Source organism: Artemia sp. Qi Xiang Cuo, chromosome 4 (genome assembly GCF_049724085.1).
Source record: "Artemia sp. Qi Xiang Cuo chromosome 4, ASM4972408v1, whole genome shotgun sequence".
Lineage (NCBI taxonomy): Eukaryota > Metazoa > Arthropoda > Branchiopoda > Anostraca > Artemiidae > Artemia > Artemia sp. Qi Xiang Cuo.
In genome coordinates this window covers 62,969,549-62,995,900 of record NC_142797.1, presented here as the reverse complement: position 1 = coordinate 62,995,900, position 26,352 = coordinate 62,969,549, and the positions used below count along the sequence as shown (strand labels likewise).

Sequence of the window (26,352 nt, the reverse complement as noted above, 5' to 3'; positions counted from 1 at the left end):
GTGTCTTTTTTGCCCTTTTTTAGGGATGGGAGTTATTTGTCCAACACATAATTGCAAAGGAACTACGCCACGGACAAAGATCATCTGAAACAGTAGTGCTAAATGTTGCTCGATTAAAGAGCCTGCAAGTTGCAGGTGCCTAGCTGAAATAGAATCAACACCAGAGAATGATTTTTTCTTTAATTTCGGAATCAACGAATGAACAGCACTTGGTGACACGAACAGGAAAGATTTCGTCTTATTTGAAGAAGAAGGTCAAACTGTTTTTCAAAAAACTCCTCCGTGCTTTGGTTGGGAGCACTGAACTCTCTCACGAACTATTCCACCCACTTTTTTTCAGGCACACTAATACTCTGGGCTTTTGCAGGCTTGCTATACTTCCAGAGTTTAGAGGGGTCTTCAGCAATACGGATTAAATTTTTCTGGATCAGCGTTAACTTATAGTTTTTCAGTTCCTTGTTAAATTTACATTTCGTAAGGAGCCTCTAGTCATTTACTAAGCCATCTCTCGGACGTCCACAGTCGTTCCAAACAGTAAGCCATAGCTTGGCTGAATTACATGCATTCACTAGATCTCTGCTTTTTGACGAATCTTTAAGCTGTGACTTTTCATGAACACGTCGAAGATGAACGGCGCTTATTTCGGCACATTTCAGCGCGTGATTTATTTTTGCCAAGTAGGAAGTGAGCTCAATTGAGATACTCTTTTCACTTTGTGGCAGCACAGCACGATCACATAAAAGATTGAAAGGCACTTTGATCTTGCTCAGAATCTCGTCACAGACTTTACTGAAAGACTCACTTGACACATTTTTCTGATCTCGGTAGGAAAACCAATTTGATTCCTTATTTTGAGCCCTAGGCGAGGAGGAGTAAAAGCAAGTAGAGATTGGAAGGTGTTCAGAATAAAATCGACCTTTTAAAACTTTGAACTCGTGACTGCCGAACGAAGCAACAACATGGTCTAAGTTAGAAGTTGAGGAAAGCGGCCCAATGTATGAAAAGCTGTCACTCTTAGACTATACACCATAGTCCGGAGAAACACAGCCCCAAAAGATTTGTCATCACGGAGACATTGTGTTAGTTATATCTACATTAAAATCTCCGCTGAAAATAACAGGTTTAGAGACAACTTTTTTCAGAAACCTGCCTAGAAGCTTGCAGGCAGACGCAAACCGTGAATCAGACTGTTCGTTGTTGTAATTTGTAGGCAGATCAATATTAATTACTACGTGATTTTCAAGCTTAGCGGCAATAAAGTAATCAGTCTCTGCTAATAGCTTGCAAGGGAATCGGTAAAAGATAGCAAGACCGCCAGATGGTCTGCCTCTCGGTCTTCCAATTGCACTACGAAAGAGGAGATTCAAATTAGAACATAGTGGTAACAGGCTTTGGCAGTTTTCCGACAGGAAATGCCCCTGAATCAGAATTAGAATCATGGGACTGCAATAACTGCGAAAGAATTAGGATTCGATCGGTAACTTTTCCATTAATGTTTCACGACAAAATACGGCATGTGAATCTCATTTTGAACTAGATTTACCTTTCAGCAGAGCCTGTGCAATAGGGCATTTGTAACTGTAACATGGATGGTTGTCTGATTTACAGAGCACATTTTGTCGGTTTCTGGCAAGGGGCTGTTTTAGAACTTCCGCGACCTTTTTCTCCACAGACAGAACAACAAATTTCATTTATACTAGCACTTGAAATATGTCCATATGATTGGCGCTTATAGCATTGATGGGGTAGAAACAAAAACTCTTGAATGGGGAATCCTTCAAAACCGATCACTAATGGGAACTTCATTACTTGTAATAAATCCTCTTTTTTTTCAAATTTCAGCCTGAAAGATCTGGTAGAGCCACTTTGCTTTGCTTCACTACAATTTGGCATAAGAGACTTGACATCATCAGAGGTCAGATTGTATGGGAAACGTTTAATTATTCCAAAGTGAGAATGACTTTTAACCTTAGTGCTAGTGGTGCTGTTAGAGCGACAAAGCGCATTCTCTATAGCATGAGCATCATATTTGGATGCAGTGATAACTTTCCAGTCGCCTCGGGTGCACTTTAGCTCAACAATTTTTGAGCTAACGTCACCACATGCTTGTTCTAGGAAGTCCTTTCTTGATTCCGGTTTGGCTAGGTCACTTGGTACATTTTTGACAGTCACAGCATAGGATGGTTTGGAGATATATTCAGAAACGATTTCAGCAGTTACAGGTTTACTTTTCAAGAAGTTTTATTCCATCAAAATGTCTAATTTGTTACACATTTCCACAATCTTGCATGTAACAATCACTGAACTTTTGCCTGGGATCAAGGGGGCTTCTTCTGGCTCAAAAGTAAGGAGAGTAGGCAGAGCAACCTTATCGTCATCACAAGTCTGTAACAGTTTTATCATGTCCAAAACATTGTCACTCATAGCAACCTTGGTGGACATTCGAGCAAGACAGTTCGCTTCTGTCCATAAGATCTCTTTTGCTTTCATAATGTCTTTTTTTTGGAAAAACTGGACTGCTCTCTTCGCAACTTCATCATGGGTTTTTACAACTTTTACTGCACGTGACAAAAACTTTAATACAGGATTCCAAATGAGCTTACTGGCCATCGCGAATATTCAACAACATTACTACAGCAAGACCAAAATGACAGACCGTATTTCACAGCGTAGGTTTTACTGATTGCTAGAAGCAAGTTCACTTACGAGAGAAGTAAGGGAAGCGTTAGAGGCTGTTTACCTTGTCCCCGCAATTTAAGGGGCAAGCCCTAATTTAGTCATATACATCCTCTAGTTAACCTGATAAATAAAAGTTAATACCATTCCCAAAAAATTATATTAATGCTCTTTCACAGCCTGGATACACTTACACTCTTTTGATTTAGTAAAATTTTACGAGCAGAAGTAGTAATAGAAGTAGTCCCGAAAATTTGAACTTAATACCCTCAGTCATTCTTGTTATATTGCTGAGATGTCTTATTGGCAACCAGCATACAAACAGTGTGATTTGATTTAATTTCAATGCAAAATTTATTTTTTAAGCATAATGAGCAAATTACATAACTGTGGAGAGTTGACCTACCCAATAACCCTAATGACATAGTTACTAGAGACCATTCAGCAATGCTAAACAAAATGACTGTCTAAAAATATTGATTGGAAGTGTCTGAAAAATTATGAGCTAAAGAGGATGGCTGATGGCCCTCCAATCACTTTTGACTCTTAATTTGATTTAATTAAGAATATATATATATATATATATATATATATATATATATATATATATATATATATATATATATATATATATATATATATATATATATATATACATATATATATTCAAATTGTAAGAGACAACCGAAACTGGATTTTTGCCAGGAGAAAAAATGTTTCAAAGCTTTTTAAAATACTTCTCTTTTCATGAAATTGGAATCTCATTCAAAAAAATGTATTTATTATGGTAGCTATCACAGTTTATCCTAAGTTTCTGACATCATGTACAGACTCAAATGATTTTTTTTGTCAGTACACTACTCATGCAAGAATCAAAAGTTAGTGGCAATTTATTGAAAATCGATCAGTAAATAAAAGTAAAATTAGCATTTGTTTTTTTTAAGAGATAGAATTTAATTATTGTATCTGGGTTACATGACAAAAAACAACTGAAAATACAAATTTGCTGTAAAACAAAAATCAAATAGAATACGTAAAAATTTTATGCATTTTTCTAAAATCCACAAAAGGAGTTTAAAGGTTGAAACAATTCTGGCTTAAAAAAAACTATTTAGCCTATAAAAAATAGCCTATAACATTCATCAAGTTTAAAGTTACCCATCAAAAGCTTGATTTTCAAAAAAGGTGGAAACAACCTCAACACACCAGGTGTTCTTAAAGAAAATTACTTAATCAAGTTCAGCATGTCAGAGAACCCTGTTGTAGAGATTTGAAGCTCCTATCTACAAAATGTAGAATTTTACATTTTTTTTTCCAAGAAAGAAGATCATGAATGTGTGATTATTTTCTTGTTTGTTTTTTCTCTGTGGGTTATTGCATCAAATCATTAGTCCAAGAAAACTAAGAAGGGTTTCATTCAAAAGAAAATTAAAAGTTTCAGTGCCTGTTTCAAGTAACCAAAAATATTGTACCACAGCAAAGTGGCATTTATTGCCATTTTATGCCCCCAAACTACAATTTTTACCCAAAGGGGATCAAGTTTCTATCAACTAAAAAGTCTGAGACAGCCAATTGAATTGAAACCATTGAAAACTATATTCTGAACTTCCCATTTTCAGAGGCAGTAATACTGTGTGCTGTCAAATGTCTTTCTAAAGTGTCATGAAGTACATAAGAAATAAACAGTTATTATCAACATTTACTTTAAAGTTTCTTTTAACTAACTTGATTCTCTTTTTGTTTGAAAAACTTAGATATAGTGATGTATAATTGCACATTAGCTATTGTGAAAGAGGACTGGTGGGTTATTAAGTAGGTGGGGGGGGATATGTGTGACTGATGCCTCAAAAAGTACTTATTGATGCACACACTTTCTAACTCCCTGTGAATCTCTGATAATTATAGGAGAAGGTCTGGAGGGGCAAGGTTTACTAACAACATTCATGTGCTTGCCAGTACATAATGTGGAGTGGCATGGGGAGGATCACAAGTTCTGTCAGGGAACTCCTCAGGAGAAGAAGGCAAGTGTTACCAGGAATTATTGCTTTTATTTAGATTTAAATGGAAATATTGGGCTTTATGTTTATTTTTATTATTTAGCAGTTTGTGGGTATAAAATGTAAGTAAAGAGCAATTTGTGTCAATGGTAATCAAAGCCCTTAAAAAAGGTGTTTTGGTATCAACATATACATAAAAATAATTGGCTATTTATGGTGAAACCAGCTTAAAAAAATTCACTAATTTAAAAGTAACCCTAAAAAAGATGCCTTGCAAGGAAGATACATAACCAGATTCAGATCATGCCATCAAATTCCCAGTCAAAACAAAAATACTTAAGATTCACCTGTCAAGACTTTGCAAATTAGATGTCACATGATTATATTTTGATATAAAGTGACTGAATATCATTAGGGAGGCTGAGGTAATAAAAGGTGGGTGTGTTAAAAATAATAAATATAAAAAAAATTCCTGGTACTGATGTCCATTCTAAACAAAATGGTTTCCTAACAGCTTCCAAATAAGGAGCTACATGACTATATTTGTATATAAAGTGTTTACCAACACTAAGGAGACTGGGGTAGACAAAGGCTTGGGAATTATTTTTAGCTATGAATTCATCAAACTCCATCTCATTTGAAAGCTCTCTGTCTATGGCAGTGAAATCAATTCATAGAAAAAAAGGAAGTTCTGATAAAATCATATTTTCTAAAATCTAGGGGGGAACCTTTTGCAGCAGGTACATCCCCTGCCCCCCTAACTGATGCTGCTGCCTGCTGGACATGATTCTAGCCTAATTTCCTTTATTCAGACTGAACAACTCAAAATAAGGCATTTTTCCTTATACTTTTGGCCTCCTCCTTCAGTCAAGAATCTTGAAGACAGGCAAAAAGGTTTCCTACTAAGGTCAATACTAAACAAGATAGTTTCCTATTCTAGAAACTTCTATGCTGGAAATACCACTATATCTCCTAAATGAAGTGCCTCCCGAAGGAGAAACATAACAAACCTGTCCTAAGAATTTTAACTCCTTAACAGTCAAAGTGCATTCATGCAGTTAACACCTCTTTATTTTCTGAGAGGATTATCTCTTGAAAAAAACAGTTTTTGGCTATATAGTCTGTCAGGCTGTGTGATTGAACTATTTGTACTATTTCATTTGGATAATTAGAAGGCGTTTATTAGAAAGTGGGGGAATTAAAAAAAGCCCCCCTTGCGGGTAAGTCATTGTTTTGTGACTTTACATTGAGATTTAATTACGCTTGGACCTACGATGGCTGAAAGTGAAAAAATTATTTTGAATCCGTTACTGAATTGTGTTACGAGAGCACTTACAGATGGAATAAAATTGGAGTGTATCGTAAAAGCGTGTGTTGCTTTCTATACACATGAAGATGTTATATAGGCAAAGCGAATCTTTCATACTGAGTTGAATATTACGAATCGTCTTGTGACCTACTCTAAAGATGAAGACAATATCATTGAAATATGCAAAATTCTAGTTTCAGCTGCGACAAATAATGTGAGCATGCCAAAATTTGTCATCTTTAACCCCTGCTTAACCCCCAAAATTTGTCATCGGAGATGCAGTGAATGCAACACTTACTACCAAAGTAAATGAACTCTCTCGCAAGCTTGATAATTTTTTAGCTACCCAGTCCACTCCAGCCACCAGTATTTTCACAAGCAGTCGTAGTGCACCTAAAACGTCCATGCCCAGAAACTCTACCTATTCTATTGTCTTGAAAAATCCCCCCCAAGGAGCTCAATGGCCCAAATGACCGGAAAGCTTTCATAGACAGTTTCTGTGAAAATACAAATGACATTAGTGAACTTCGCAAATCTGCAAACGAATGGAAGCTTGTGGTCAGGTCGAAAGCTGCAGCAGCGAAAATCGTTGAGAAAGCGAAATCTTCCAAGCCCGATCTCAAAATTACTGTTCGAGAACCCCTGCACATAGCTGTGCTTCGAAATGTCCCTGAGGATATAAACTGTGAAGGACTAAAAAATCTAATCCCGAATAGTACAAAGACTGAACAGTACAGAAAATCCCGTTCTTTCAAAGTGTATCTTGACACTTTCAGTGAGCTCCAACAATTTCTGAGTGTTTTGGTGATTATTGGCTACTAGCGTCTACCTGCTGATCCATTTAAGTTCTTGCCAAGACGATGCTATAACTGTCACAAAATTGGTCATCTCGCTTCCCAGTGTACAGCTGAACCTTTATGCTCTAGATGTGCCTCAAGTGAACATCGTTCTACGCGAGATGAACCATGCAGACAGCCGACATTCTGTATTGAATGCAAAATTGGCAGTTACACGTGTTACAGTGTAAAATGTCCCTCAAACCGTAATCCACAGAAGAAATGACTTCTGAAGCTTCTGCAGTTAAATGTTTATCGTGGAACATTAATGGCTCGTTTGCGAATAAAATTCCGATCTTAGATGTTGTTTTTGAGCAAAATGAAGTTGTCTGTTTACAAGAACATTTCGTCACAAGCCGAAGTAAAAGTATTCTTAGTTTTAATAGTTCAGTATCGGTTTATTCAGTTTCAGCAAAGCAGCTAAGTGGAAAAGGGCGACCCTCCGGTGGTATTGCCACTTTTGTTCATTCGACTCTAAGATCTAGTGTATTTGAAGTCAATGATAATTTCCTGGTGATTCGTGTTGAGGGCTGTGTTTTTATTAATGTATATTTGCCTACAAATTACCATGATGAGCGTTTGGAGCGTGTTTTTACTTATTCTAGTGATAAACTCGGCCAGTGTATTAACTGTATTAGATCCTTAAGCCTTCAATGCATATTAGTTGGTGACTTCAATTGCGACTTGAATGAACTGCTGTTATCTAGGTCTTTACGTTCTACGTTGTTGCTTAGTATTTTTGGAGACCAGTTTGACCTCAAGTGCAAAGATTTAGATTTTACACACGTACACACCTCAATGTCCACATCATATCTCGATCAAGTCGTTGCGTCCGCAAATCTCAGGATTTTGCCAGTCAAGGTTGTGCTTGATTTTCAGCTGTCTGATCACTTACCAATACAGTTCTCAGCCGAGATTCCTTGCCACATTAATACTGTGTGCTGTCAAATGTCTTTCTAAAGTGTCATGAAGTACATAAGAAATAAACAGTTATTATCAACATTTACTTTAAAGTTTCTTTTAACTAACTTGATTCTCTTTTTGTTTGAAAAACTTAGATATAGTGATGTATAATTGCACATTAGCTATTGTGAAAGAGGACTGGTGGGTTATTAAGTAGGTGGGGGGGGGGGATATGTGTGACTGATGCCTCAAAAAGTACTTATTGATGCACACAATTTCTAACTCCCTGTGAATCTCTGATAATTATAGGAGAAGGTCTGGAGGGGCAAGGTTTACTAACAACATTCATGTGCTTGCCAGTACATAATGTGGAGTGGCATGGGGAGGATCACAAGTTCTGTCAGGGAACTCCTCAGGAGAAGAAGGCAAGTGTTACCAGGAATTATTGCTTTTATTTAGATTTAAATGGAAATATTGGGCTTTATGTTTATTTTTATTATTTAGCAGTTTGTGGGTATAAAATGTAAGTAAAGAGCAATTTGTGTCAATGGTAATCAAAGCCCTTAAAAAAGGTGTTTTGGTATCAACATATACATAAAAATAATTGGCTATTTATGATGAAACCAGCTTAAAAAAAATTCACTAATTTAAAAGTTACCCTAAAAAAGATGCCTTGCAAGGAAGATACATAACCAGATTCAGATCATGCCATCAAATTCCCAGTCAAAACAAAAATACTTAAGATTCACCTGTCAAGACTTTGCAAATTAGATGTCACATGATTATATTTTGATATAAAGTGACTGAATATCATTAGGGAGGCTGAGGTAATAAAAGGTGGGTGTGTTAAAAATAATAAATATAAAAAAAAATTCCTGGTACTGATGTCCATTCTAAACAAAATGGTTTCCTAACAGCTTCCAAATAAGGAGCTACATGACTATATTTGTATATAAAGTGTTTACCAACACTAAGGAGACTGGGGTAGACAAAGGCTTGGGAATTATTTTTAGCTATGAATTCATCAAACTCCATCTCATTTGAAAGCTCTCTGTCTATGGCAGTGAAATCAATTCATAGAAAAAAAGGAAGTTCTGATAAAATCATATTTTCTAAAATCTAGGGGGGAACCTTTTGCAGCAGGTACATCCCCTGCCCCCCTAACTGATGCTGCTGCCTGCTGGACATGATTCTAGCCTAATTTCCTTTATTCAGACTGAACAACTCAAAATAAGGCATTTTTCCTTATACTTTTGGCCTCCTCCTTCAGTCAAGAATCTTGAAGACAGGCAAAAAGGTTTCCTACTAAGGTCAATACTAAACAAGATAGTTTCCTATTCTAGAAACTTCTATGCTGGAAATACCACTATATCTCCTAAATGAAGTGCCTCCCGAAGGAGAAACATAACAAACCTGTCCTAAGAATTTTAACTCCTTAACAGTCAAAGTGCATTCATGCAGTTAACACCTCTTTATTTTCTGAGAGGATTATCTCTTGAAAAAAACAGTTTTTGGCTATATAGTCTGTCAGGCTGTGTGATTGAACTATTTGTACTATTTCATTTGGATAATTAGAAGGCGTTTATTAGAAAGTGGGGGAATTAAAAAAGCCCCCCTTGCGGGTAAGTCATTGTTTTGTGACTTTACATTGAGATTTAATTACGCTTGGACCTACGATGGCTGAAAGTGAAAAAATTATTTTGAATCCGTTACTGAATTGTGTTACGAGAGCACTTACAGATGGGATAAAATTGGAGTGTATCGTAAAAGCGTGTGTTGCTTTCTATACACATGAAGATGTTATATAGGCAAAGCGAATCTTTCATACTGAGTTGAATATTACGAATCGTCTTGTGACCTACTCTAAAGATGAAGACAATATCATTGAAATATGCAAAATTCTAGTTTCAGCTGCGACAAATAATGTGAGCATGCCAAAATTTGTCATCTTTAACCCCTGCTTAACCCCCAAAATTTGTCATCGGAGATGCAGTGAATGCAACACTTACTACCAAAGTAAATGTGATAAATAATGTGTAAAACAAATAATGTGAGCATGCCAAAATTTGCCCCCCATTGCACTTCCTGGCTGAAGGGCCACGAAACGGAGATCAGCACCACCGGTTTGGACCTTAAGGGTCTAGTGCCGCATCCTTTACCTTTTTTTTACCTTTACCTGCTTAACCCCCAAAATTTGTCATCGGAGATGCAGTGAATGCAACACTTACTACCAAAGTAAATGAACTCTCTCGCAAGCTTTATAATTTTTTAGCGACGCAGTCCACTCCAGCCACCAGTATTTTCACAAGCAGTCATAGTGCACCTGAAACGTCCAAGTCCAGAAGCTCTACCTATTCTATTGTCTTGAAAAATCCCCCCAAGGAGCTCAAAGGCCCAAATGACCGGAAAGCTTTCATAGACAGTTTCTGTGAAAATACAAATGACATTAGTGAACTTCGCAAATCTGCAAACGAATGGAAGCTTGTGGTCAGGTCGAGAGCTGCAGCAGCGAAAATTGTTGAGAAAGTGAAATCTTCCAAGCCCGATCTCAAAATTACTGTTCAAGAACCCCTGCACATAGCTGTGCTTCGAAATTTCCCTGAGGATATAAACTGCGAAGGACTAAAAAATCTAATCCCGAATAGTACAAAGACTGAACAGTACAGAAAATCCCGTTCTTTCAAAGTGTATCTTGACACTTTCAGTGAGCTCCAACAATTTCTGAGTGTTTTGGTGATTATTGGCTACGAGCGTCTACCTGCTGATCCGTTTAAGTTCTTGCCAAGACGATGCTATAACTGTCACAAAATCGGTCACCTCGCTTCTCAGTGTACGGCTGAACCTTTATGCTCTAGATGTGCCTCAAGTGAACATCGTTCTACGCGAGATGAACCATGCAGACAGCCGACATTCTGCATTGAATGCAAAATCGGCAGTCACACGTGTTACAGTGTAAAATGTCCCTCAAACAGTAATCCACAAAAAAAATGACATCTGAAGCTTCTGCAGTTAAATGTTTATCGTGGAACATTAATGGCTCGTTTGCGAATAAAATTCCGATCTTAGATGTTGTTTTTGAGCAAAATGAAGTTGTCTGTTTACAAGAACATTTTGTCACAAGCCGCAGTAAAAGTATTCTTAGTTTTAATAGTTCAGTATCGGTTTATTCAGTTTCAGCGAAGCAGCTAAGTGGAAAAGGGCGACCCTCCGGTGGTATTGCCACTTTTGTTCATTCGACTCTAAGATCTAGTGTATTTGAAGTCAATGATAATTTCCTGGTGATTCGTGTTGAGGGCTGTGTTTTTATTAATGTATATTTGCCTACAAATTACCATGATGAGCGTTTGGAGCGTGTTTTTACTTATTCTAGTGATAAACTCGGCCAGTGTATTAACTGTATTAGATCCTTAAGCCTTCAATGCATATTAGTTGGTGACTTCAATTGCGACTTGAATGAACTGCTGTTATCTAGGTCTTTACGTTCTACGTTGTTGCATAGTATTTTTGGGGACCAGTTTGACCTCAAGTGCAAAGATTTAGATTTTACACACGTACACACCTCAATGTCCACATCATATCTCGATCACGTCGTTGCGTCCGCAAATCTCAGGATTTTGCCAGTCAAGGTTTTGTTTGATTTTCAGCTATCTGATCACTTACCAATACACTTTTCATACACGACTCCTTACCAGAGTTCCGATACATAAGAGCAAACAACTTCAAAAACACCTTCTACGTCTCGCCGTCATTGGTGTAAAATTAACCCTGTTTTATTTCAAGAAGAAGCCGCCAGAGTCCTTAGTAAGATCCATGACCCTTTCCATCTTCTCTCTGGATTAACTGCTCTTTCAAGGGAGGAAACACAACTATCAGTTGACTTTTATTGCTCAGAAATTGGCCATGCCCTTTGCTGTGCTGAAAAAGCTGCCGTCCCTCTAAGTAGACCCCGTCATCATACCCTTCCTGGCTGGTCTGAAAATCCAGAGTTAGTGGATAACCATTCTAAGTCTAAATTTTGGCTTCAACTTTGGGTTTCTTGTGGACAACCCCATTTGGGGGTAGTCAATTCAATCCGCCTGCTCACAAAAAGAAAATTTGCAAAGGAGCTAAAAGCTCACAGAAAAAAGATGATTGATATCAAATCTACACGGGCCAAAATTAATCCTTCTCTTCTTTGGCGTTTTCTGTCCTCTAAAAGCGATGAGTGTTTATCCGCATCTGCTATCCCTGATTCTGAATGGTACACATATTATGGGTCAGAATTTTTGCCTCCTGACCCAGCCCTCAATGAAAGGTACAAAGCTGAGTTGGACAACTTCTTAGATAGTTGTCCTCAGAGTGATTATCTTGTAACAGAGGGAGCTGTATACAAGGCCATCTCTCACCTAAAACCTAAACAATCTTTTCCAATTGACGGGATCAGTGCACTCCATCTAAAAAGTGGTGGGCCTGCTGTCATTAGTCATGTAACCCTCCTGATGCAGATTATCCTCATTCAGGGTATTGTCCCAACCACTTTCTCAATTGGAGATCTTACACCAGTTCCTAAAAAAGGAAATGTTACCATGCAATGCTCCTCTTTCCATCCAATCATGGTTGCTACCTCTCTCTGCAAGTTATTTGAACTTTTATTTATAGATGAGTTTGAAAAACTGTGTTGCAGTCCACCAAGACAATTCGGCTTCCAACGCGGCATTGGTTGTGCAGAAGTGCTCCATGTCGTTGCATATGCACTCCTGGATGCACACACATCAGGAGAAAGTCTAGCAATTGGGGGCTTAGACCTGCAGAGAGCATTTGATTCATTGATTCATGCGCTTATGTTGCTAAACTCAGCTAAAAGAGGAGTGAACTCAAATATCATCCAGGCTTTCCGTGATCTTTATTCTTGCCTTTGCGTGCGACTCAAGCTCCCTCCCAATAAAGGCCTTCCGCCAGCCCCACAGTCAGCTTTGATACCAGTCTGTAAAGGTGCCTGTCAGGGAGCAGTTTTATCCCCCAATTTCTTCAACAACTACATTATTGAACCTCAAGACAGCTGTCCTTCATCATGCATTCTCAGTTCCATTGACATCTCCCTAGTATGCTATGCTGATGACACACTGAATCTCAGCTGGATGCTTAACCGCCTTTCAGAAATATTCTCATGTCTGCAGTCCAACTATGAGAAAGTCGGTCTGAGATTTAACTCCCAAAAGTCGGAAGTCTTGCTTTATAATTGGAAGAATGACCCTACTACTAATATCACACTAGGTGATTGCTCAGTAAAACCAGTTGATAAAATAGTATATCTTGGGCTGCCAATAGGTTCCTCATTACAGCATACCCGCTCCCTCCTGATCTCACATCTTGAACAGCAAATTTCTAGCTCCTATGCTTTGATTGTTAAATCCACTCTGAGATTTAACCGTCCACTACTGGCAAGTATTTACAATGCTACTGCTCTGCCACATATATTATATGTGACCCCTTTCTGGAATTTATTGGCAAACCATTAAAAGTCTAAAATCCTCTCTTTATTTTCCCGTTTTGCAAAAGTACCTACTAAAATTGCCACCTTGGACAAAAAATAGTTTTCTGATTTGGCACTACAACCTAGCAGACCCAAATCTAGCTGTTGAGACACTTATTGGCTGGCAAAAAACAAAACCAGCAATTCTAAAGCACGAGTGGGCAAGTTTGCTTGTTTAATTTTCCCTCTTGTTTCCCTTTTTTGTTCTTTTTTTTTTTTTTATTTCAAAAGTTGTTGTCTATGCTGCTATTTTTGAATAAGTTGTTGTTTCAGTTGTAATCTTTGAGTATGTTATCTTTCTGTTTCCACTTTTGTACTATTTTGTATACTATTTAAGAAGTTGTTGCTTTTGTTGTTATTATTTTCTTTCTTTAGTATATTATCTTTTTGTTTCTTCTTTTTGCATTTTTGTATACTCTGTCATTGTAAATTTATTGTATACAACAGGTTTTCAATATATATTATTATTATATTTAAAATGCACTTGTCAAGAGCTTGAACATGAGATGCCCTATGATTATATTGGAATGTTAAGTGATTATCTGACATAAGAAAGGTTATGTCCTGTGCCATCTCATTAAAAAGCCCTTAAGAAGAAGATTTCAAATATTGTTCTTTTTACCAGTAGGGCACAAACTCAATTTTTATGTTTCTTCTTTGAGAGGTACTTAATTTGAAAGGTATGAGGGTTTATACAGTCTCAGAGTTCCTAGGAATGGGAAACTGCTTCATTGGAGATAACCTCTAGTACCAGGATTCTTTTTGCCTATCTTCATTATTCTGGGCTTAAGGAGGAGACTTGGATATAAAATAGAGGTTTAAGGAAAAAGAGGGTTTATTTGTATATTCAGTTTGGGTGTAAGAATCATATCCATTAGACAGGAAGTTTTCAAATGTATCAAGGTGCAGTTCAACAAGTTTGTTGCTGAAAAGCAAACACGCTAACTTTGTATATAGCCAGCCTCCCTGATGCTGGACAATCACCCAATATAACATGTCTCAATTTTACAGCTCTTCAAACTAGATTTTGGATAGCCTATTGTTATTTTTACTAAGAATTCTTGTATAGAAGCTGCAAATGTTGGTCTTTTGGAGGGAAGGTTTTTTTTTACTTAGTTAGGTAGGGATAATAGAAAATATCAGAGCATTTGTAAATGGGAATTAACTAAATAGGTATAAGCCTAGAGAAGGCCCTGTAGAGAAGGAATCATATTAAAAAAACAAATCATACTTCATAATATGCAGAATAATTTTAGCAGTAAAATTCTAGTTTAACTACTTTTTGCTATCTTTGAAAGGGGTTAGGCAAGGAAAATGAAACTTTTGTAAAGAATACAGGACCAAAACAGCACTTGCACATTAAACATACTGTTTTATATACTGCTAAGTTTGGTTACTGCTAATGAAATAAAATAGGATGTATATATAATAGTTAAGAAATAAATTTGGGCTATATATTTGCACATTAGGGGTGGGGGGGCAGGCATACCATACATTAAATATGCAACCTAACCTAGGTACCTTCCCCCCCCCCTAAACCCCAAAAAACAGCACTTTAAATATTGTAAATGCAATGAAAACTACTCTCTGCATTCTAATTCTTAATGACATGTCATGTAGGGTGAATCGGGGAAAGTCCGACACCTTAACATGTTTTTTTTTGTTAAATTGACTCTCAAGATTTTTTTTTATGAGTATCTCATATCATCTTCTATCAACCTTTTTGTTACAACAGTTTTCCATATTATTCACTTTCTGATTTTCCCATATACTTTGCTTGTAGCCCATCACCAGGTCTCAAAGTTGGTGCAGTCTGCTATGTTGGACTTACCCCAGCTTTGGGGGAAGTGCAACATATCCTCCTAGCTTTTTTCAACAATATGTCAAAAATAATATGACTTCACCATCTTAAAGGGCATCGAGGAATCACTATAAGTCCATAAGCAAACAATTTTTATGTCAAACTGACTGGCATCAAAAGGCCAGAGCATACTTTTTTCTGCTGCTGTGGGGTAACTCCGACAGTGTCGGACTTACCCAACAGATAAACGTTACAAGTATCATAGCCGAGGTGCACAAATCACTGAATGTAAATGATTGCTTGTATTTTAAAAAGAAAAACATATCACACAAAATATGGTTTGACTCCAGATACAAAAAGTTACTCATATATGTTGTAGCTTACGTGTATGGGCATAAGACAAAGATCTACTGACGCTTGCTAGTAACTGCCTTGTACGATACAATAACCTGACGGATTTGGGGTATTTCAAATGGTCCGGTTTTCCCACTAAGTTTACTGGTCCTGCTTAATGTATTTGTCATCTACAGTATCGAAATCGTCTTTCTTTGGCCAATTGAAAGAGTAGGTGGCAAGGCTCAAGCAGTGAAGAAACTTGAGCTTAACTTTTCCCTCGTCAGGAAAGTCTAGAACCCTTCCTATGTAACCTTGTTCATCATTCCTTGCATCGTATCTAACTGCATAGTACTCATTTAGCTTGGGAACAATCTTTTGCTTACTGGGTGTCTCCTTGTCATTACTGTCACTTTCTTGAATAGTATCTTGAATACTCTGATCATCCTCATCAGAGCCAAGTTCAAGGCTGATGTCTGATTCGCTATCACCCGTATCTCTATTGGCTTCCCTCTTAGGAAATTTTTTTTTTCGATTTTATACCCTTCCCATCTGAACTTTTCTTCTTCTCTTTGCCTTTTGCTTTCAGATTTTCTTCCCTTTTAAGCACCTCTAGATGTTCTTTTGATGTTATCACTTCTGCCTCTCTTGCAATTTTCTTCCGTTTTTCTATTCCTGAAACTGATGGTAGGTCGGGCCGCTTCAGTGAGTGAAGAAGAATCTTTTCAAAAGTTTTTGATTGGTTGCCAAGCAACTTCTTTGGACTAAAGGTAACAGAAAAGGTAATTTTTTCTAGTTCATTGTTGACAGTGGTTGTGACTTTAGATGTGCCTGAATTTTTCTCCTGCTCCTTTTTCATTTGTGCATAGCGTCTCAACTTGGTAGGTTCAATCTTGGTTTGGTCAATTACGGATGGGTTTACTCTCATTGGAACACTCAGGTCAAAGATTCCAGTTGCTTTGAACGACTTTTTAATCAGACTAGGAGTGAAATAGGTATCCCATACCTTTGATAAGAGATATACAAAATCCTTCCTTGACAGAATGTTGCCAGGGTGCTCCCTCTGCCATTTCGAGAGATTCTGATCATAAGACACTTTCATTCCCTTGAAAACCACTTTATCGAGAGGTTGAAGCATGTGGAGGTAGCTTGAGAATTGTCACGTTAATTTCGTTTGCAAGTTTTGCAAGAGCAAGAGAAAGCTTTGCAAGTTTTGCAAGAGCATGAGTGCCATGTCCATCTAAGATGAGAAGTGGTTTTCCCTTTACATGAGAAAGAAACTGGAATTCAAACCAGTTCATAAAGAGATCAGACGTCATACACCCTGTATTGGTAGATGAGTAAGATGCACCAGGGTAAGCTCCATCTACAGGTATCCATGAGGTCCCGGTATTCTTTGCAGAGAAAACTATTAAAGGTGTGAATTTTTCTCCGTTTGCACTGATACAAACCAAGGCAGTTGTATTTTCACGTCCATTACCACCTGTTCTACGAGTGGCTGGTGAGCCTTTGGCTCCAGCAACTTTCGTGTTGCCAGGATCCCTGCAGAAAGATGTCTCATCCAAATTAAACCAGCACTGGGGCTTTTCAAGAATATCCATCGCCGTGGCAGTTTCATATAACAGCTCATAAAAACCATACATTATGAAGGGGTCAGATTGCTGCAAAAGTCTTTTGTTTTCTAACCTTTCTGGTTTCTTTAGTGAAATTTTGTTTCAGCACTTGAACCCCACCCACCAGTCATGACCAGGTCGGTTGTCCTTAAATCTTGTTTTAACTTTGTTCTTGATGAGATAGTCTTGGACTTGGTCAAAAAATTCCTGCTTGCTGAGACCTATGCTCCACTTTTCAAAGTATTGGGAAACCCTGAGCCATATCCTTTTCTATTTCAGCAGGAATTTCTTGACTCCTCCCTCCACCACAAACTGTTTTTTGACTTTTGTCTTCTTCATAAGATGGTCATGCAAGGTAGTGCACGGTATTTGAAATACTTTCGAACCCTGTAGCATAGACATTCTCTTTGAAGATATCTCTGCTAGCGCGTTTTGTAGCTGAGTTGCATCATATTTTCCTCCAACCCCGCGTTGTGTTTTCCAAACATAATTTCTAGGCATCTAGAAAAGACAAAGGAATTATGAATGAATGGATGAATTTATTCGAAGGGGAATTATGAATGAATTGATGAATGAATTGATGAATGTATTCGAAAACCTGTCACAAGCAGGTGTGCAAAAAATTCCAAAACAGCCAGTAGCAGAATTTCAAAAGCTGCCAACACTTTAGCAGCAAAATCCGTGATTTGACAGCTTTTCTTTGAGCAAGAAGTATTTCTATAGGTAAAATTTTCAGAAAAGTAACTCATGTAACTTAGTATAGCTTGCGGTTAGAAATATCAATAGTTTTCTTAATCATATTTAATCATATTAAAGTACTGTCTCATATTTACTCTAATACTGCTAATGGTGTATAGTATTCAAAGTCGCAAGTATACAGTATATAGCTTACTGCTGGTAGTTTATGGATTGAGCTGTACACTCCAATGATATTGGTATTATGAAAATAATACACACCCAACTGCATTCTTAATATTCATTGATCACTGTACTACAACTATAAAAAGGTCAGTATACTTTTACTAGCATAGGAAGAAAGGTCAGTAATTCAGTAATCTATGTCTGATTTTGATGTGTAGTAAATAATTGAGACATAAGCTTTTGAAAACAGTGGAAAAATTATTTCAAGTCAAGTGAAAGTAATAGTTACTATGGGTGGATTGTCGTCAGTGATAAATCACTAGGTGTGGCAACCCTGAAAGACAGGGGATTTTTGGGGAACCGATTTTGAGAAAGTTTATGAGAAGACAGATTTTGGGGGAAATCCCCAAAAATTTGGGGATAGTGGAAGCACTGGTATTTTTGAAAAAAAAATGCCAACAAATTTTACTAGGCCATGAAAACTGTCCACTAGCATTGCTACTATGCTATCCCACTTTTTGCACGGCGGAGCACGACTTGTGTTTTGACACCTTTTCTTTGAGCAAAAATTATTTTATATGTAAAAAGCTTATTTTCAGACAAAATCTGACAACAAATTTGATACATGCCAAGTAGCATTTCTACTTTGCTACACTTTTTGCACGGCTGGTCACAAGTAAAGGTTAAGACGAAAAAAAAATTACAGGGGAGAAAGATAAACGAAAGCAGGCACAGAACTGCAATACATGAATGATCAACATAACACTACATTCCACTAAGTTAGTAAAGCCATCTAAGGATGGTTACTGGCTTCAACCTTTATTATCTAAAGCTTAGAATCTGTTCTACAATTTAAAATATCCATCTTTGGTAACATGGGGTAAGTCCGACACCCCAGCCAAACTTCCCCCGTAGGGGGTAAGACCGACATGTCGGACTTTCCCCAGATGGGCTTTATCGGGGGTAAGACCGACACCCCTCTTATCTGTTCAACTAATAACATTAGCTTGTTTTAAAAAATCAGGAAGATGCTCCTGGTCTTATAGTTTCTAAGAAATGAAAAAAAAATTCTCTATCTCTCTTAATTTATAATCTGCATAAGTTAAAGTAAAGTCAGTTACCTGTGTTCCTAAAAAAACGCTGTCCAAAAAACTTCAAAACCCTCTGAACAGAAAGCGTGCTAACTCTGCCAGAAGTTGATGGCACTGTTGCCTACTGCTACTAATATGGAAGAAAATATGAAAGCCTCCCACAGATACAATGGACCATAGACAAATTGAAGGTCGGTATCGGACTTACCCCACTGTCGGACTTTCCCTGATTCACCCTACAGTATATAAAAGAGTACATTTAATGTGCAAGTACCCCAAAAATATACTCTGGAAAGGATTTGCAAAACTTCTATGTCAACCCTCTTCTGATTTCTAATTCTTAGAAATTTGCTGACTTGAGTGGTTTATACCTATTAAAATTTAGAAAAAAAAATATTTAGTCCTTAATTTTCAGTTATCAGTTTCTTTTTCTCTGGTTTTAGTTCTGAAAATGCAATTTCTGTTATTTGAGTAAAATTTGAAGCCATATTAATTAATTTTTTTCTAAATGTAGGAAATGTATCTGCAGATCCTTGAAACCTTATAAATTGGAATTGAGCAAAGTTGTGAAGCTGAAAATAGTTTTCTTGTACTTTATCTAAGCAGAAGATCAATTTTGCAAAAGTTGCATTTTTATAACACAGATTTTAAAAGGTCATCAAAGGTCAGGGCTCCCTAGAGGGAGAAGGAGTAGAGGTAGATATTTTAAATTCCTTCCCAGGACATACTTTAGTATGTAGACCTATCCCTGAAAGTTTCATTTTCCTGACCTGACCCCTTCCCAAGATAGCAAAAAGTAGCTGAACTAGAATTTTAGAATTTAAACTAATTTAAATTGGGGGGTAAAGTAAAGCAGGGGTGTATTCAAAATGTGTTAGCTACAATCAATATGCACATTATAAATTATAAATTTTTTCCTCCTCCAGGTATATACCACTAAGTATACAACTGAATATCTTATAAGTGTTAATGATTAGCCTAAGAGTTTAACGACCAAGGCTATTAGCTAGGCTATTTCCTACTTTTAAGAGCTATCAACAGATCGGAAACTTCATTTCCAAAGTCAAGCGTATTAGCTTTAGCAACAGTATTAGATATGAAAGCTTTATAACAGCTTTTTTCTTGATTTTTTAGCTGTAATAACTGTAAAGAAATATGGTCAAAGTATTCTGGAATAGACATATTATTTATTTTTAAATTTCCTGCGTAAATTATTGACACCGTTGCCGGTCTAGAAAATATACGGTATATCACCTGAAAAATCATATAGATCAATTATATCTGAAAAGATTCTGCCGAAAAGATGAAAAGTTAGCAAAGTAGTAGTAATAAGTTGAAACACCACAATTAATTTCTTATCCCAGAACCATTTCTCAAAAGAAACACATTTTCCTTTCTAGTTACCTCTTTATTATTATAATTAGACGTTTAAGTCATCTGGTTTGATTTTATTACAAGAACTTTTTTATCCTCCCACTGCACAAATTTTGCCAGTCATTGGTGTCTCATGGAAAAGCAATGCATAAGTATTGAAAAGACCATTATGAAAAGACCATGAAAAGACCATTATCAATAAGCTTTTTGACATACAATGATGGCACCATAATATCTTTGTGATGGAGCTTATCTATTTTCAATTTTCACACAACCTATTAGCTAAAACAGGTTCATATGTAAGACCTTGTAAAATATTTTATGGCTTCAACTTCTTACTAATGTCCATTCCATGGCATGAATATTTTTTAAAAATGCAAATTGAAGCTTAAGTTAAAACTGAAGCCGTTCTAAGCTAGTAAAGAAGTGTCAGAATTGATATGATTTTATAATTTCGATGGGAAATTTTCGATATTTTTAACTTTTATAAAATTGTGCTGGCTTTTCTCTATTTTTAGGTGAAATTTTAATAAATTCGGCCTTCCTCAAAATGGGATAATTTTCCTTCATAGGCACCTGAGCGATATCCTTGTCAGTAATCTTGATCTTATAATGAAGGGAGACAACTAATATTTAAGTATAAAAGTCCCAGCCAAGAATGAATAGGTAAACTACACGAAAAAATGGTATAGATAAACTATTTTTAGGTGAATGAGCATTCTTATCTTAATTATTCTTCAATTTTTCCACATTTTTAACTTTTTCTTTTATGCTCTTTTTCTGTCTTCAATCATCAAAACTAAAAAAAACGAACATGTATCTAAAATTAACATAATTGTGTGAGTTAAACAGAAAGCAAATTTGAAATCGCTTACAAAATATTTACTGGATTTCATTTTTTTTTAACCCGATACGGACAAATCTTTTGGTTATAATAATACCTAAAAAACCACAAAGAGGCTTTAATACAGCTCATAATAACCAAAAATTAAAAACCACTTGTTTAAAGTAATTTTCAGGTATAAAATATTATCCATTTGGGAATAATTCAGGCATGGCAACTACCACTTAAAAATAAAAGCAGTTACAGAAACACAATTGTAGGAATTTCAAAAGGGTGATTCAAAAGCATAAAAATTGGTGGATGATTAAAAAAAATGCATACCACTGGAATCACTACGGCTGAAAACTCTTAATCGGAGGTTTTAAGCCATGTATATTAGCAACTGAAGGAAATCACATTTTCCATGGATAGAATTAATGTGTTCCTTTTTTCCTCGCATTAGCTTGGCTGCAAAGCATTTCAGAGAGCTGTTTAAAGGGCTCATTAGAAAGCTATTGCTTGTGTCCGTGTGACTTTTATGTATCCGTATTGATAGCGTTAAGGGATCTATGAAAGCGATTTGAGTCTTTCAAAAATGAAACAATGGGATGCAATTAAATATAGTTTCCCACAAAAGAAGTACGATTTTTGGTGTCGTTTCTGTATTTACCTTAAAAAATCCTGGTGGATGGAAATGAAAAGTACACCCCTGAAACCACTTTTAATGTCTTGCATCATTGTTCAGATACCTATGGTAGTATGCTCCATTATAAATTGCTAAGTAGATAGATAGATAGATAGATTTTATTTCATACATATAAACAACACAAATAATTAAATGAAGCCAACAGGGAGCTAAGCTCGAAAGAAAGGCTAAAAATTATTACAATGAGTTCAAGTACACCAAAAATAAAGATAAAGAAGATAAACCAAAAAACAACATACAGAAGGAGAAGGACAAAGGAGGCCACCTATAGAAGGCAACATATAGAAGGATAAGGACAACGGAGGCTACCCCAGCACGGCAAAATCTAAAAATAATACTAAGAAACAAATTATAAAAAAAAATCACCCCGTCATCAAAGGTTGATAATATATTCTACTAATTTAATCTTTAAAAATGATCGGCTATTAAAATTTTTAAATTTACTATTTAATTTTAGCCTATTTGCTATAGAAGGGATTTGGTATCCTATTGAAAATTTATCTCTTTCAGAATTAACCAAAGGGATTCTATAGGCTCTAAAACAATCCGATGAAGAAGCGAGTGAGCGAATAGGGGTAACAAGAATTTGTAAATCATAAAAATAACTCGCTGGAAACTGAATATCATAATTCCAGAGCGATAATTGCAAATCCCAAGTTGATTAAGGTTTAATATATGAAGAAATAAAAACAAAGTTTTTGTTTCAGAAATATTTTGAAGTCGAACAGACGATGAAAGAAAGTACCAAGGACTCTTAGGGTTTTATTTTGCAATGTCTGGAAGGGTTTAAAATGATTAGGAAATGTATTTAGGTAAATAATGGGACAATATCTTACGTATGAATCTATTAAAGAATGATACCATCCAATGTAACCATCCTAAATTTTGGGCTAATTCTATACGAAGATAGTCAGAATGACTACGGAAACATAAAAACACATCAAGAATATTCCCCAAATATATATATATATATATATATATATATATATATATATATATATATATATATATATATATATATATATATATATATATATATATATATATATATATATATATATATATATGTCTTAACCCATCTAATTCTACACCCAGAAAAAACTAACTCATCAATCCAAATTTTAGCAACTCCTTGCTAAGATCTCCCAAAAACCATAAATTCTATCTTAGACAATTGAGAACTAGATGATTACTAGAAAACCACTGAATAACTTAATTCATTTCAGACGCCATATTCTCGATCAATAATGAAGGGGTTTTAGCGTCAACAGATATCACTATCTGTGATATCACAATCATCTGCAAACATAAGTGCTAGGCTATCCTTATAGGATAGACAATTAGGGAAATCATTTATATATATATAAAAAATAGTAACGGTCCAATTATAGACCCCTAGGGCACTCCAATATCATCCAGGGAGTTAGGCTGAGACAGATGGCCTAGTAGGTCTACTTGGAATCCGTGATTTCGTAGATATGAATGTATTCTATCCAATGCCTTTCCACGAATTCCAGAGTTATTCAATTTTTCAAACAAAATGGAATGATTTAGAGTATCAAATGCTTTTTTTATATCGTAGAAAATCAATGATACATAATTGCCATTATTCAGTAAATCATTAGTTTTCAGCAAAAGGGATGCAACTGCTCATTAAGTAGAACGACCCGATCTTTCCCAAACTGGCTTTTGGTTAAAAGATTTTTTATCCAAATATCACAAACTTCTTTTGTGAAATAACTTTTCCAAAATCTTTGACAAAGTAAAAAGTATTGCAATAGGTCGGTAATTATCAACATTAGTTTTATCACCTTTTTATACCATGGGATAACTCGGGCAATTTTCCATTTAGTAGGGAATACCCCAAAAGATAAACACAAATTAAAAATATAAGCAAGAGTTGTATGAATTACATATGCAAGGTGTTTTTTAAAAGATTAGTGGAAAGTCCATCCAAACTTAACGAATTACCTCTATCTAAATCTATTAAATTTTTTTGGAATTCATCAAGACTAATTGGGGTCAAAAACATACTTGTATCCTCTGATTGAGGAAGGTATTCTTTATACGAATGAGCTGAAGTTAAGCCAAGACCACGAGGATTATCAAAACAAATACTAGCAAAATGAGCACTGAAAGATTCTGCAATAGCTCCATTTCCCTTTGATTCAATACCATTTTAGCTATTAATAATTCTGGGTAAAAATTATTCCGATTGTTTCCAATCATTCGTTAAATTAGATCCCATGTTTTTTTAGGTGACCCCGCATTCCTAAAAGAATTTTCATTATACCTTTTCTCATTCGTTCTAAGAGTTTTCAACAGCATATTTTTATAATTTTTAAATCGTATAATATTATCAGGTGATGGATATTTCATTCTCATCTTATATAGACGATTTTTTTCATTAGCTGATCTCAGGAGTGACTCATTAATCCATAGTTTTCGTGAAAAAAAAAAACTTACGATGTATTTTTTCATAAGGACAGTGATAGTCTAATCGTTCATTTAATGCTCTATAAAAATATCCAATGATCTATTAGGATTTCTCTCTTCTAAAACTTCATTCCAATCTACGTCACCAAGGGCTACTTTTAAATTATGTATATTTTTGAGTGAAAGATTTCTCTTTCTTGTAAGGATCTCCCTGATCAAAGCCTTTTGAACCTTATAATCAGACATAATCATACAATGATCTGATGATTCATCCATAATCACAGACGTAGTCTCACCTGTATAAGGCGAGGGAATATTGTCAATAAGCGAAGTAGATGAGTCGGGTACACGTGACGGGATAAAACAAGCCGAATATAAATTACAAGAAAGAGAACATTCTAAAAACTGTAATGCATAATTATCAGTCCCATGATGATCTGAAGGTAAACATCTCATTAGGTCTATATTAAAGTCACCAAGGATCATGAATGGAATACGTAGACTTGAAAGGTAAACTAGCATATTTTCCAATCTACTAATGAAATTTACCTTACTAGAAGAGGGGGGGGGGTATATCGTTACAATTAAGAATTTTTCATTATTAGGCAAAAAAACATTCAACTACACAACATTCAAAATTCATTTCAATATTAAACCGTAAAAAATCATCTCTCATTCGTGCAGGAATACAATTTTTAATTAACACAGCTAAGATATCCTGTTTTTGATGGGTTCTATTTTTATGAATAAATTGTTAATTTTTTACATCAATTTTATTTACGGAGACTTTATATAGGAAATTCTTACAAAGGTCTAAAATATCAGTGCCCGAATCAAATAAAAACTTCTCAATCACACCCCGTCCGCTCACCCATCCCCGACAGTTCCAAAACGATATCTTCCTTGAACAAGAATTTTTTTTAGTTATTTGATTACAAAATACATATTTATTCGGTGGAATATTAAAAGAATGTGAAATATCATTAATCTCATGAGCTAAATGATCTTAAAAAACCGGCTTAAATAAAACTGACCTTCTTTCTAATTCCTCTAACCTTGGTAACGGGATTTCATTCAAATCACTACCCATTATAATAATTTAGTGCCACGCAATAAGATAGCCTCAAAGTCTCCCCCCACCAGAAACGAAAAACATTGAAAATCGCACCGAATGGGCTTTTTCTTATGGAAAACCACATAACACTCTGCCGTGAGCCATAATAAAATAAATAACACCTAGATATTGATAAAAAAAAGGAATTTTTTCCCCTTATCAGCATACAAAGGTTAGATAGTTACACTCGACAAATCAAACAAAATAAGAAAAACAGAACAAAAGTTATTTCCCGACCGAACCACAGAATCCATATTCACAATAGTCAACCCATCAAAACTTGAATCAATCTAATTTCTTTTTGACGCCAGATTCATCGAAGTAGCACTGCGCAGGGGGAACTACTGGTGGGATCCAGGCTTGTGAACCTTTCTGTTTGAGCTCATTTTCTTCTTTATACGAGATGATCTAATTTCCCGGACTGATTTGTTGACATCATCTGTTAAGTAAACCTTTGAGAAAATATGGCAATTCTCAATCTTTACTTCTTTTCTTAAATCATAATCTCTAATTTTTCTATTTGCTTGCAAAACCAAATATTTGTCACTTGTATTTTTAAGTCTGAACTCGGTAAATTTATCATTTTGTTCCGTGATTTGGAAATCACATCGAACACGTAATTCCAACAATAGTTCATCAATTTTATCATGACTCTCTTCTTTTGACGAACACTTTAAATACTATGCAATAATATTATTTTGCCGTTCAGCATTTTCTTGCATTAATATTTTGTTTGAAAGTGCCCCGAGTCTAGAATTATCAACCGACTTGCTTGACGATATGTCTTTAACCTCCTCTTTTAACTTTGAGATTGCATCATCATGAGTTCGGTTTGAGTTTTCTACTTTAAAGGTTCGTGAAGATTCACTTCTCATTTTAGGTCTAATTTCATTTGTTTCATTCCTTAGACACTTTCCATCATCTTTAATAATTTTAACAGTTGATAAAATATGTTGTGCCCTAGCTG

General features: G+C 35.8%; 1 protein-coding gene across 2 annotated transcripts in view; it reads right to left on the bottom strand.

The window, feature by feature from the left end:
* LOC148953315 (NHL repeat-containing protein 2) overlaps positions 1 to 25,457 on the bottom strand; it is a 217,865-nt gene extending 192,408 nt beyond the window's left edge. The window contains exon 1 of one of the 2 annotated variants that reach the window (XM_089088480.1): positions 25,440 to 25,457. The gene's annotated coding sequence lies outside the window, so the exon portion shown is untranslated. Of the gene's footprint in view, positions 1 to 19,954; positions 20,085 to 25,439 lie in introns of those variants that run through there. The other variant, XM_089088479.1, reaches the window with a different exon arrangement.
* Between the last annotated feature and the right edge of the window lie 895 nt (positions 25,458 to 26,352).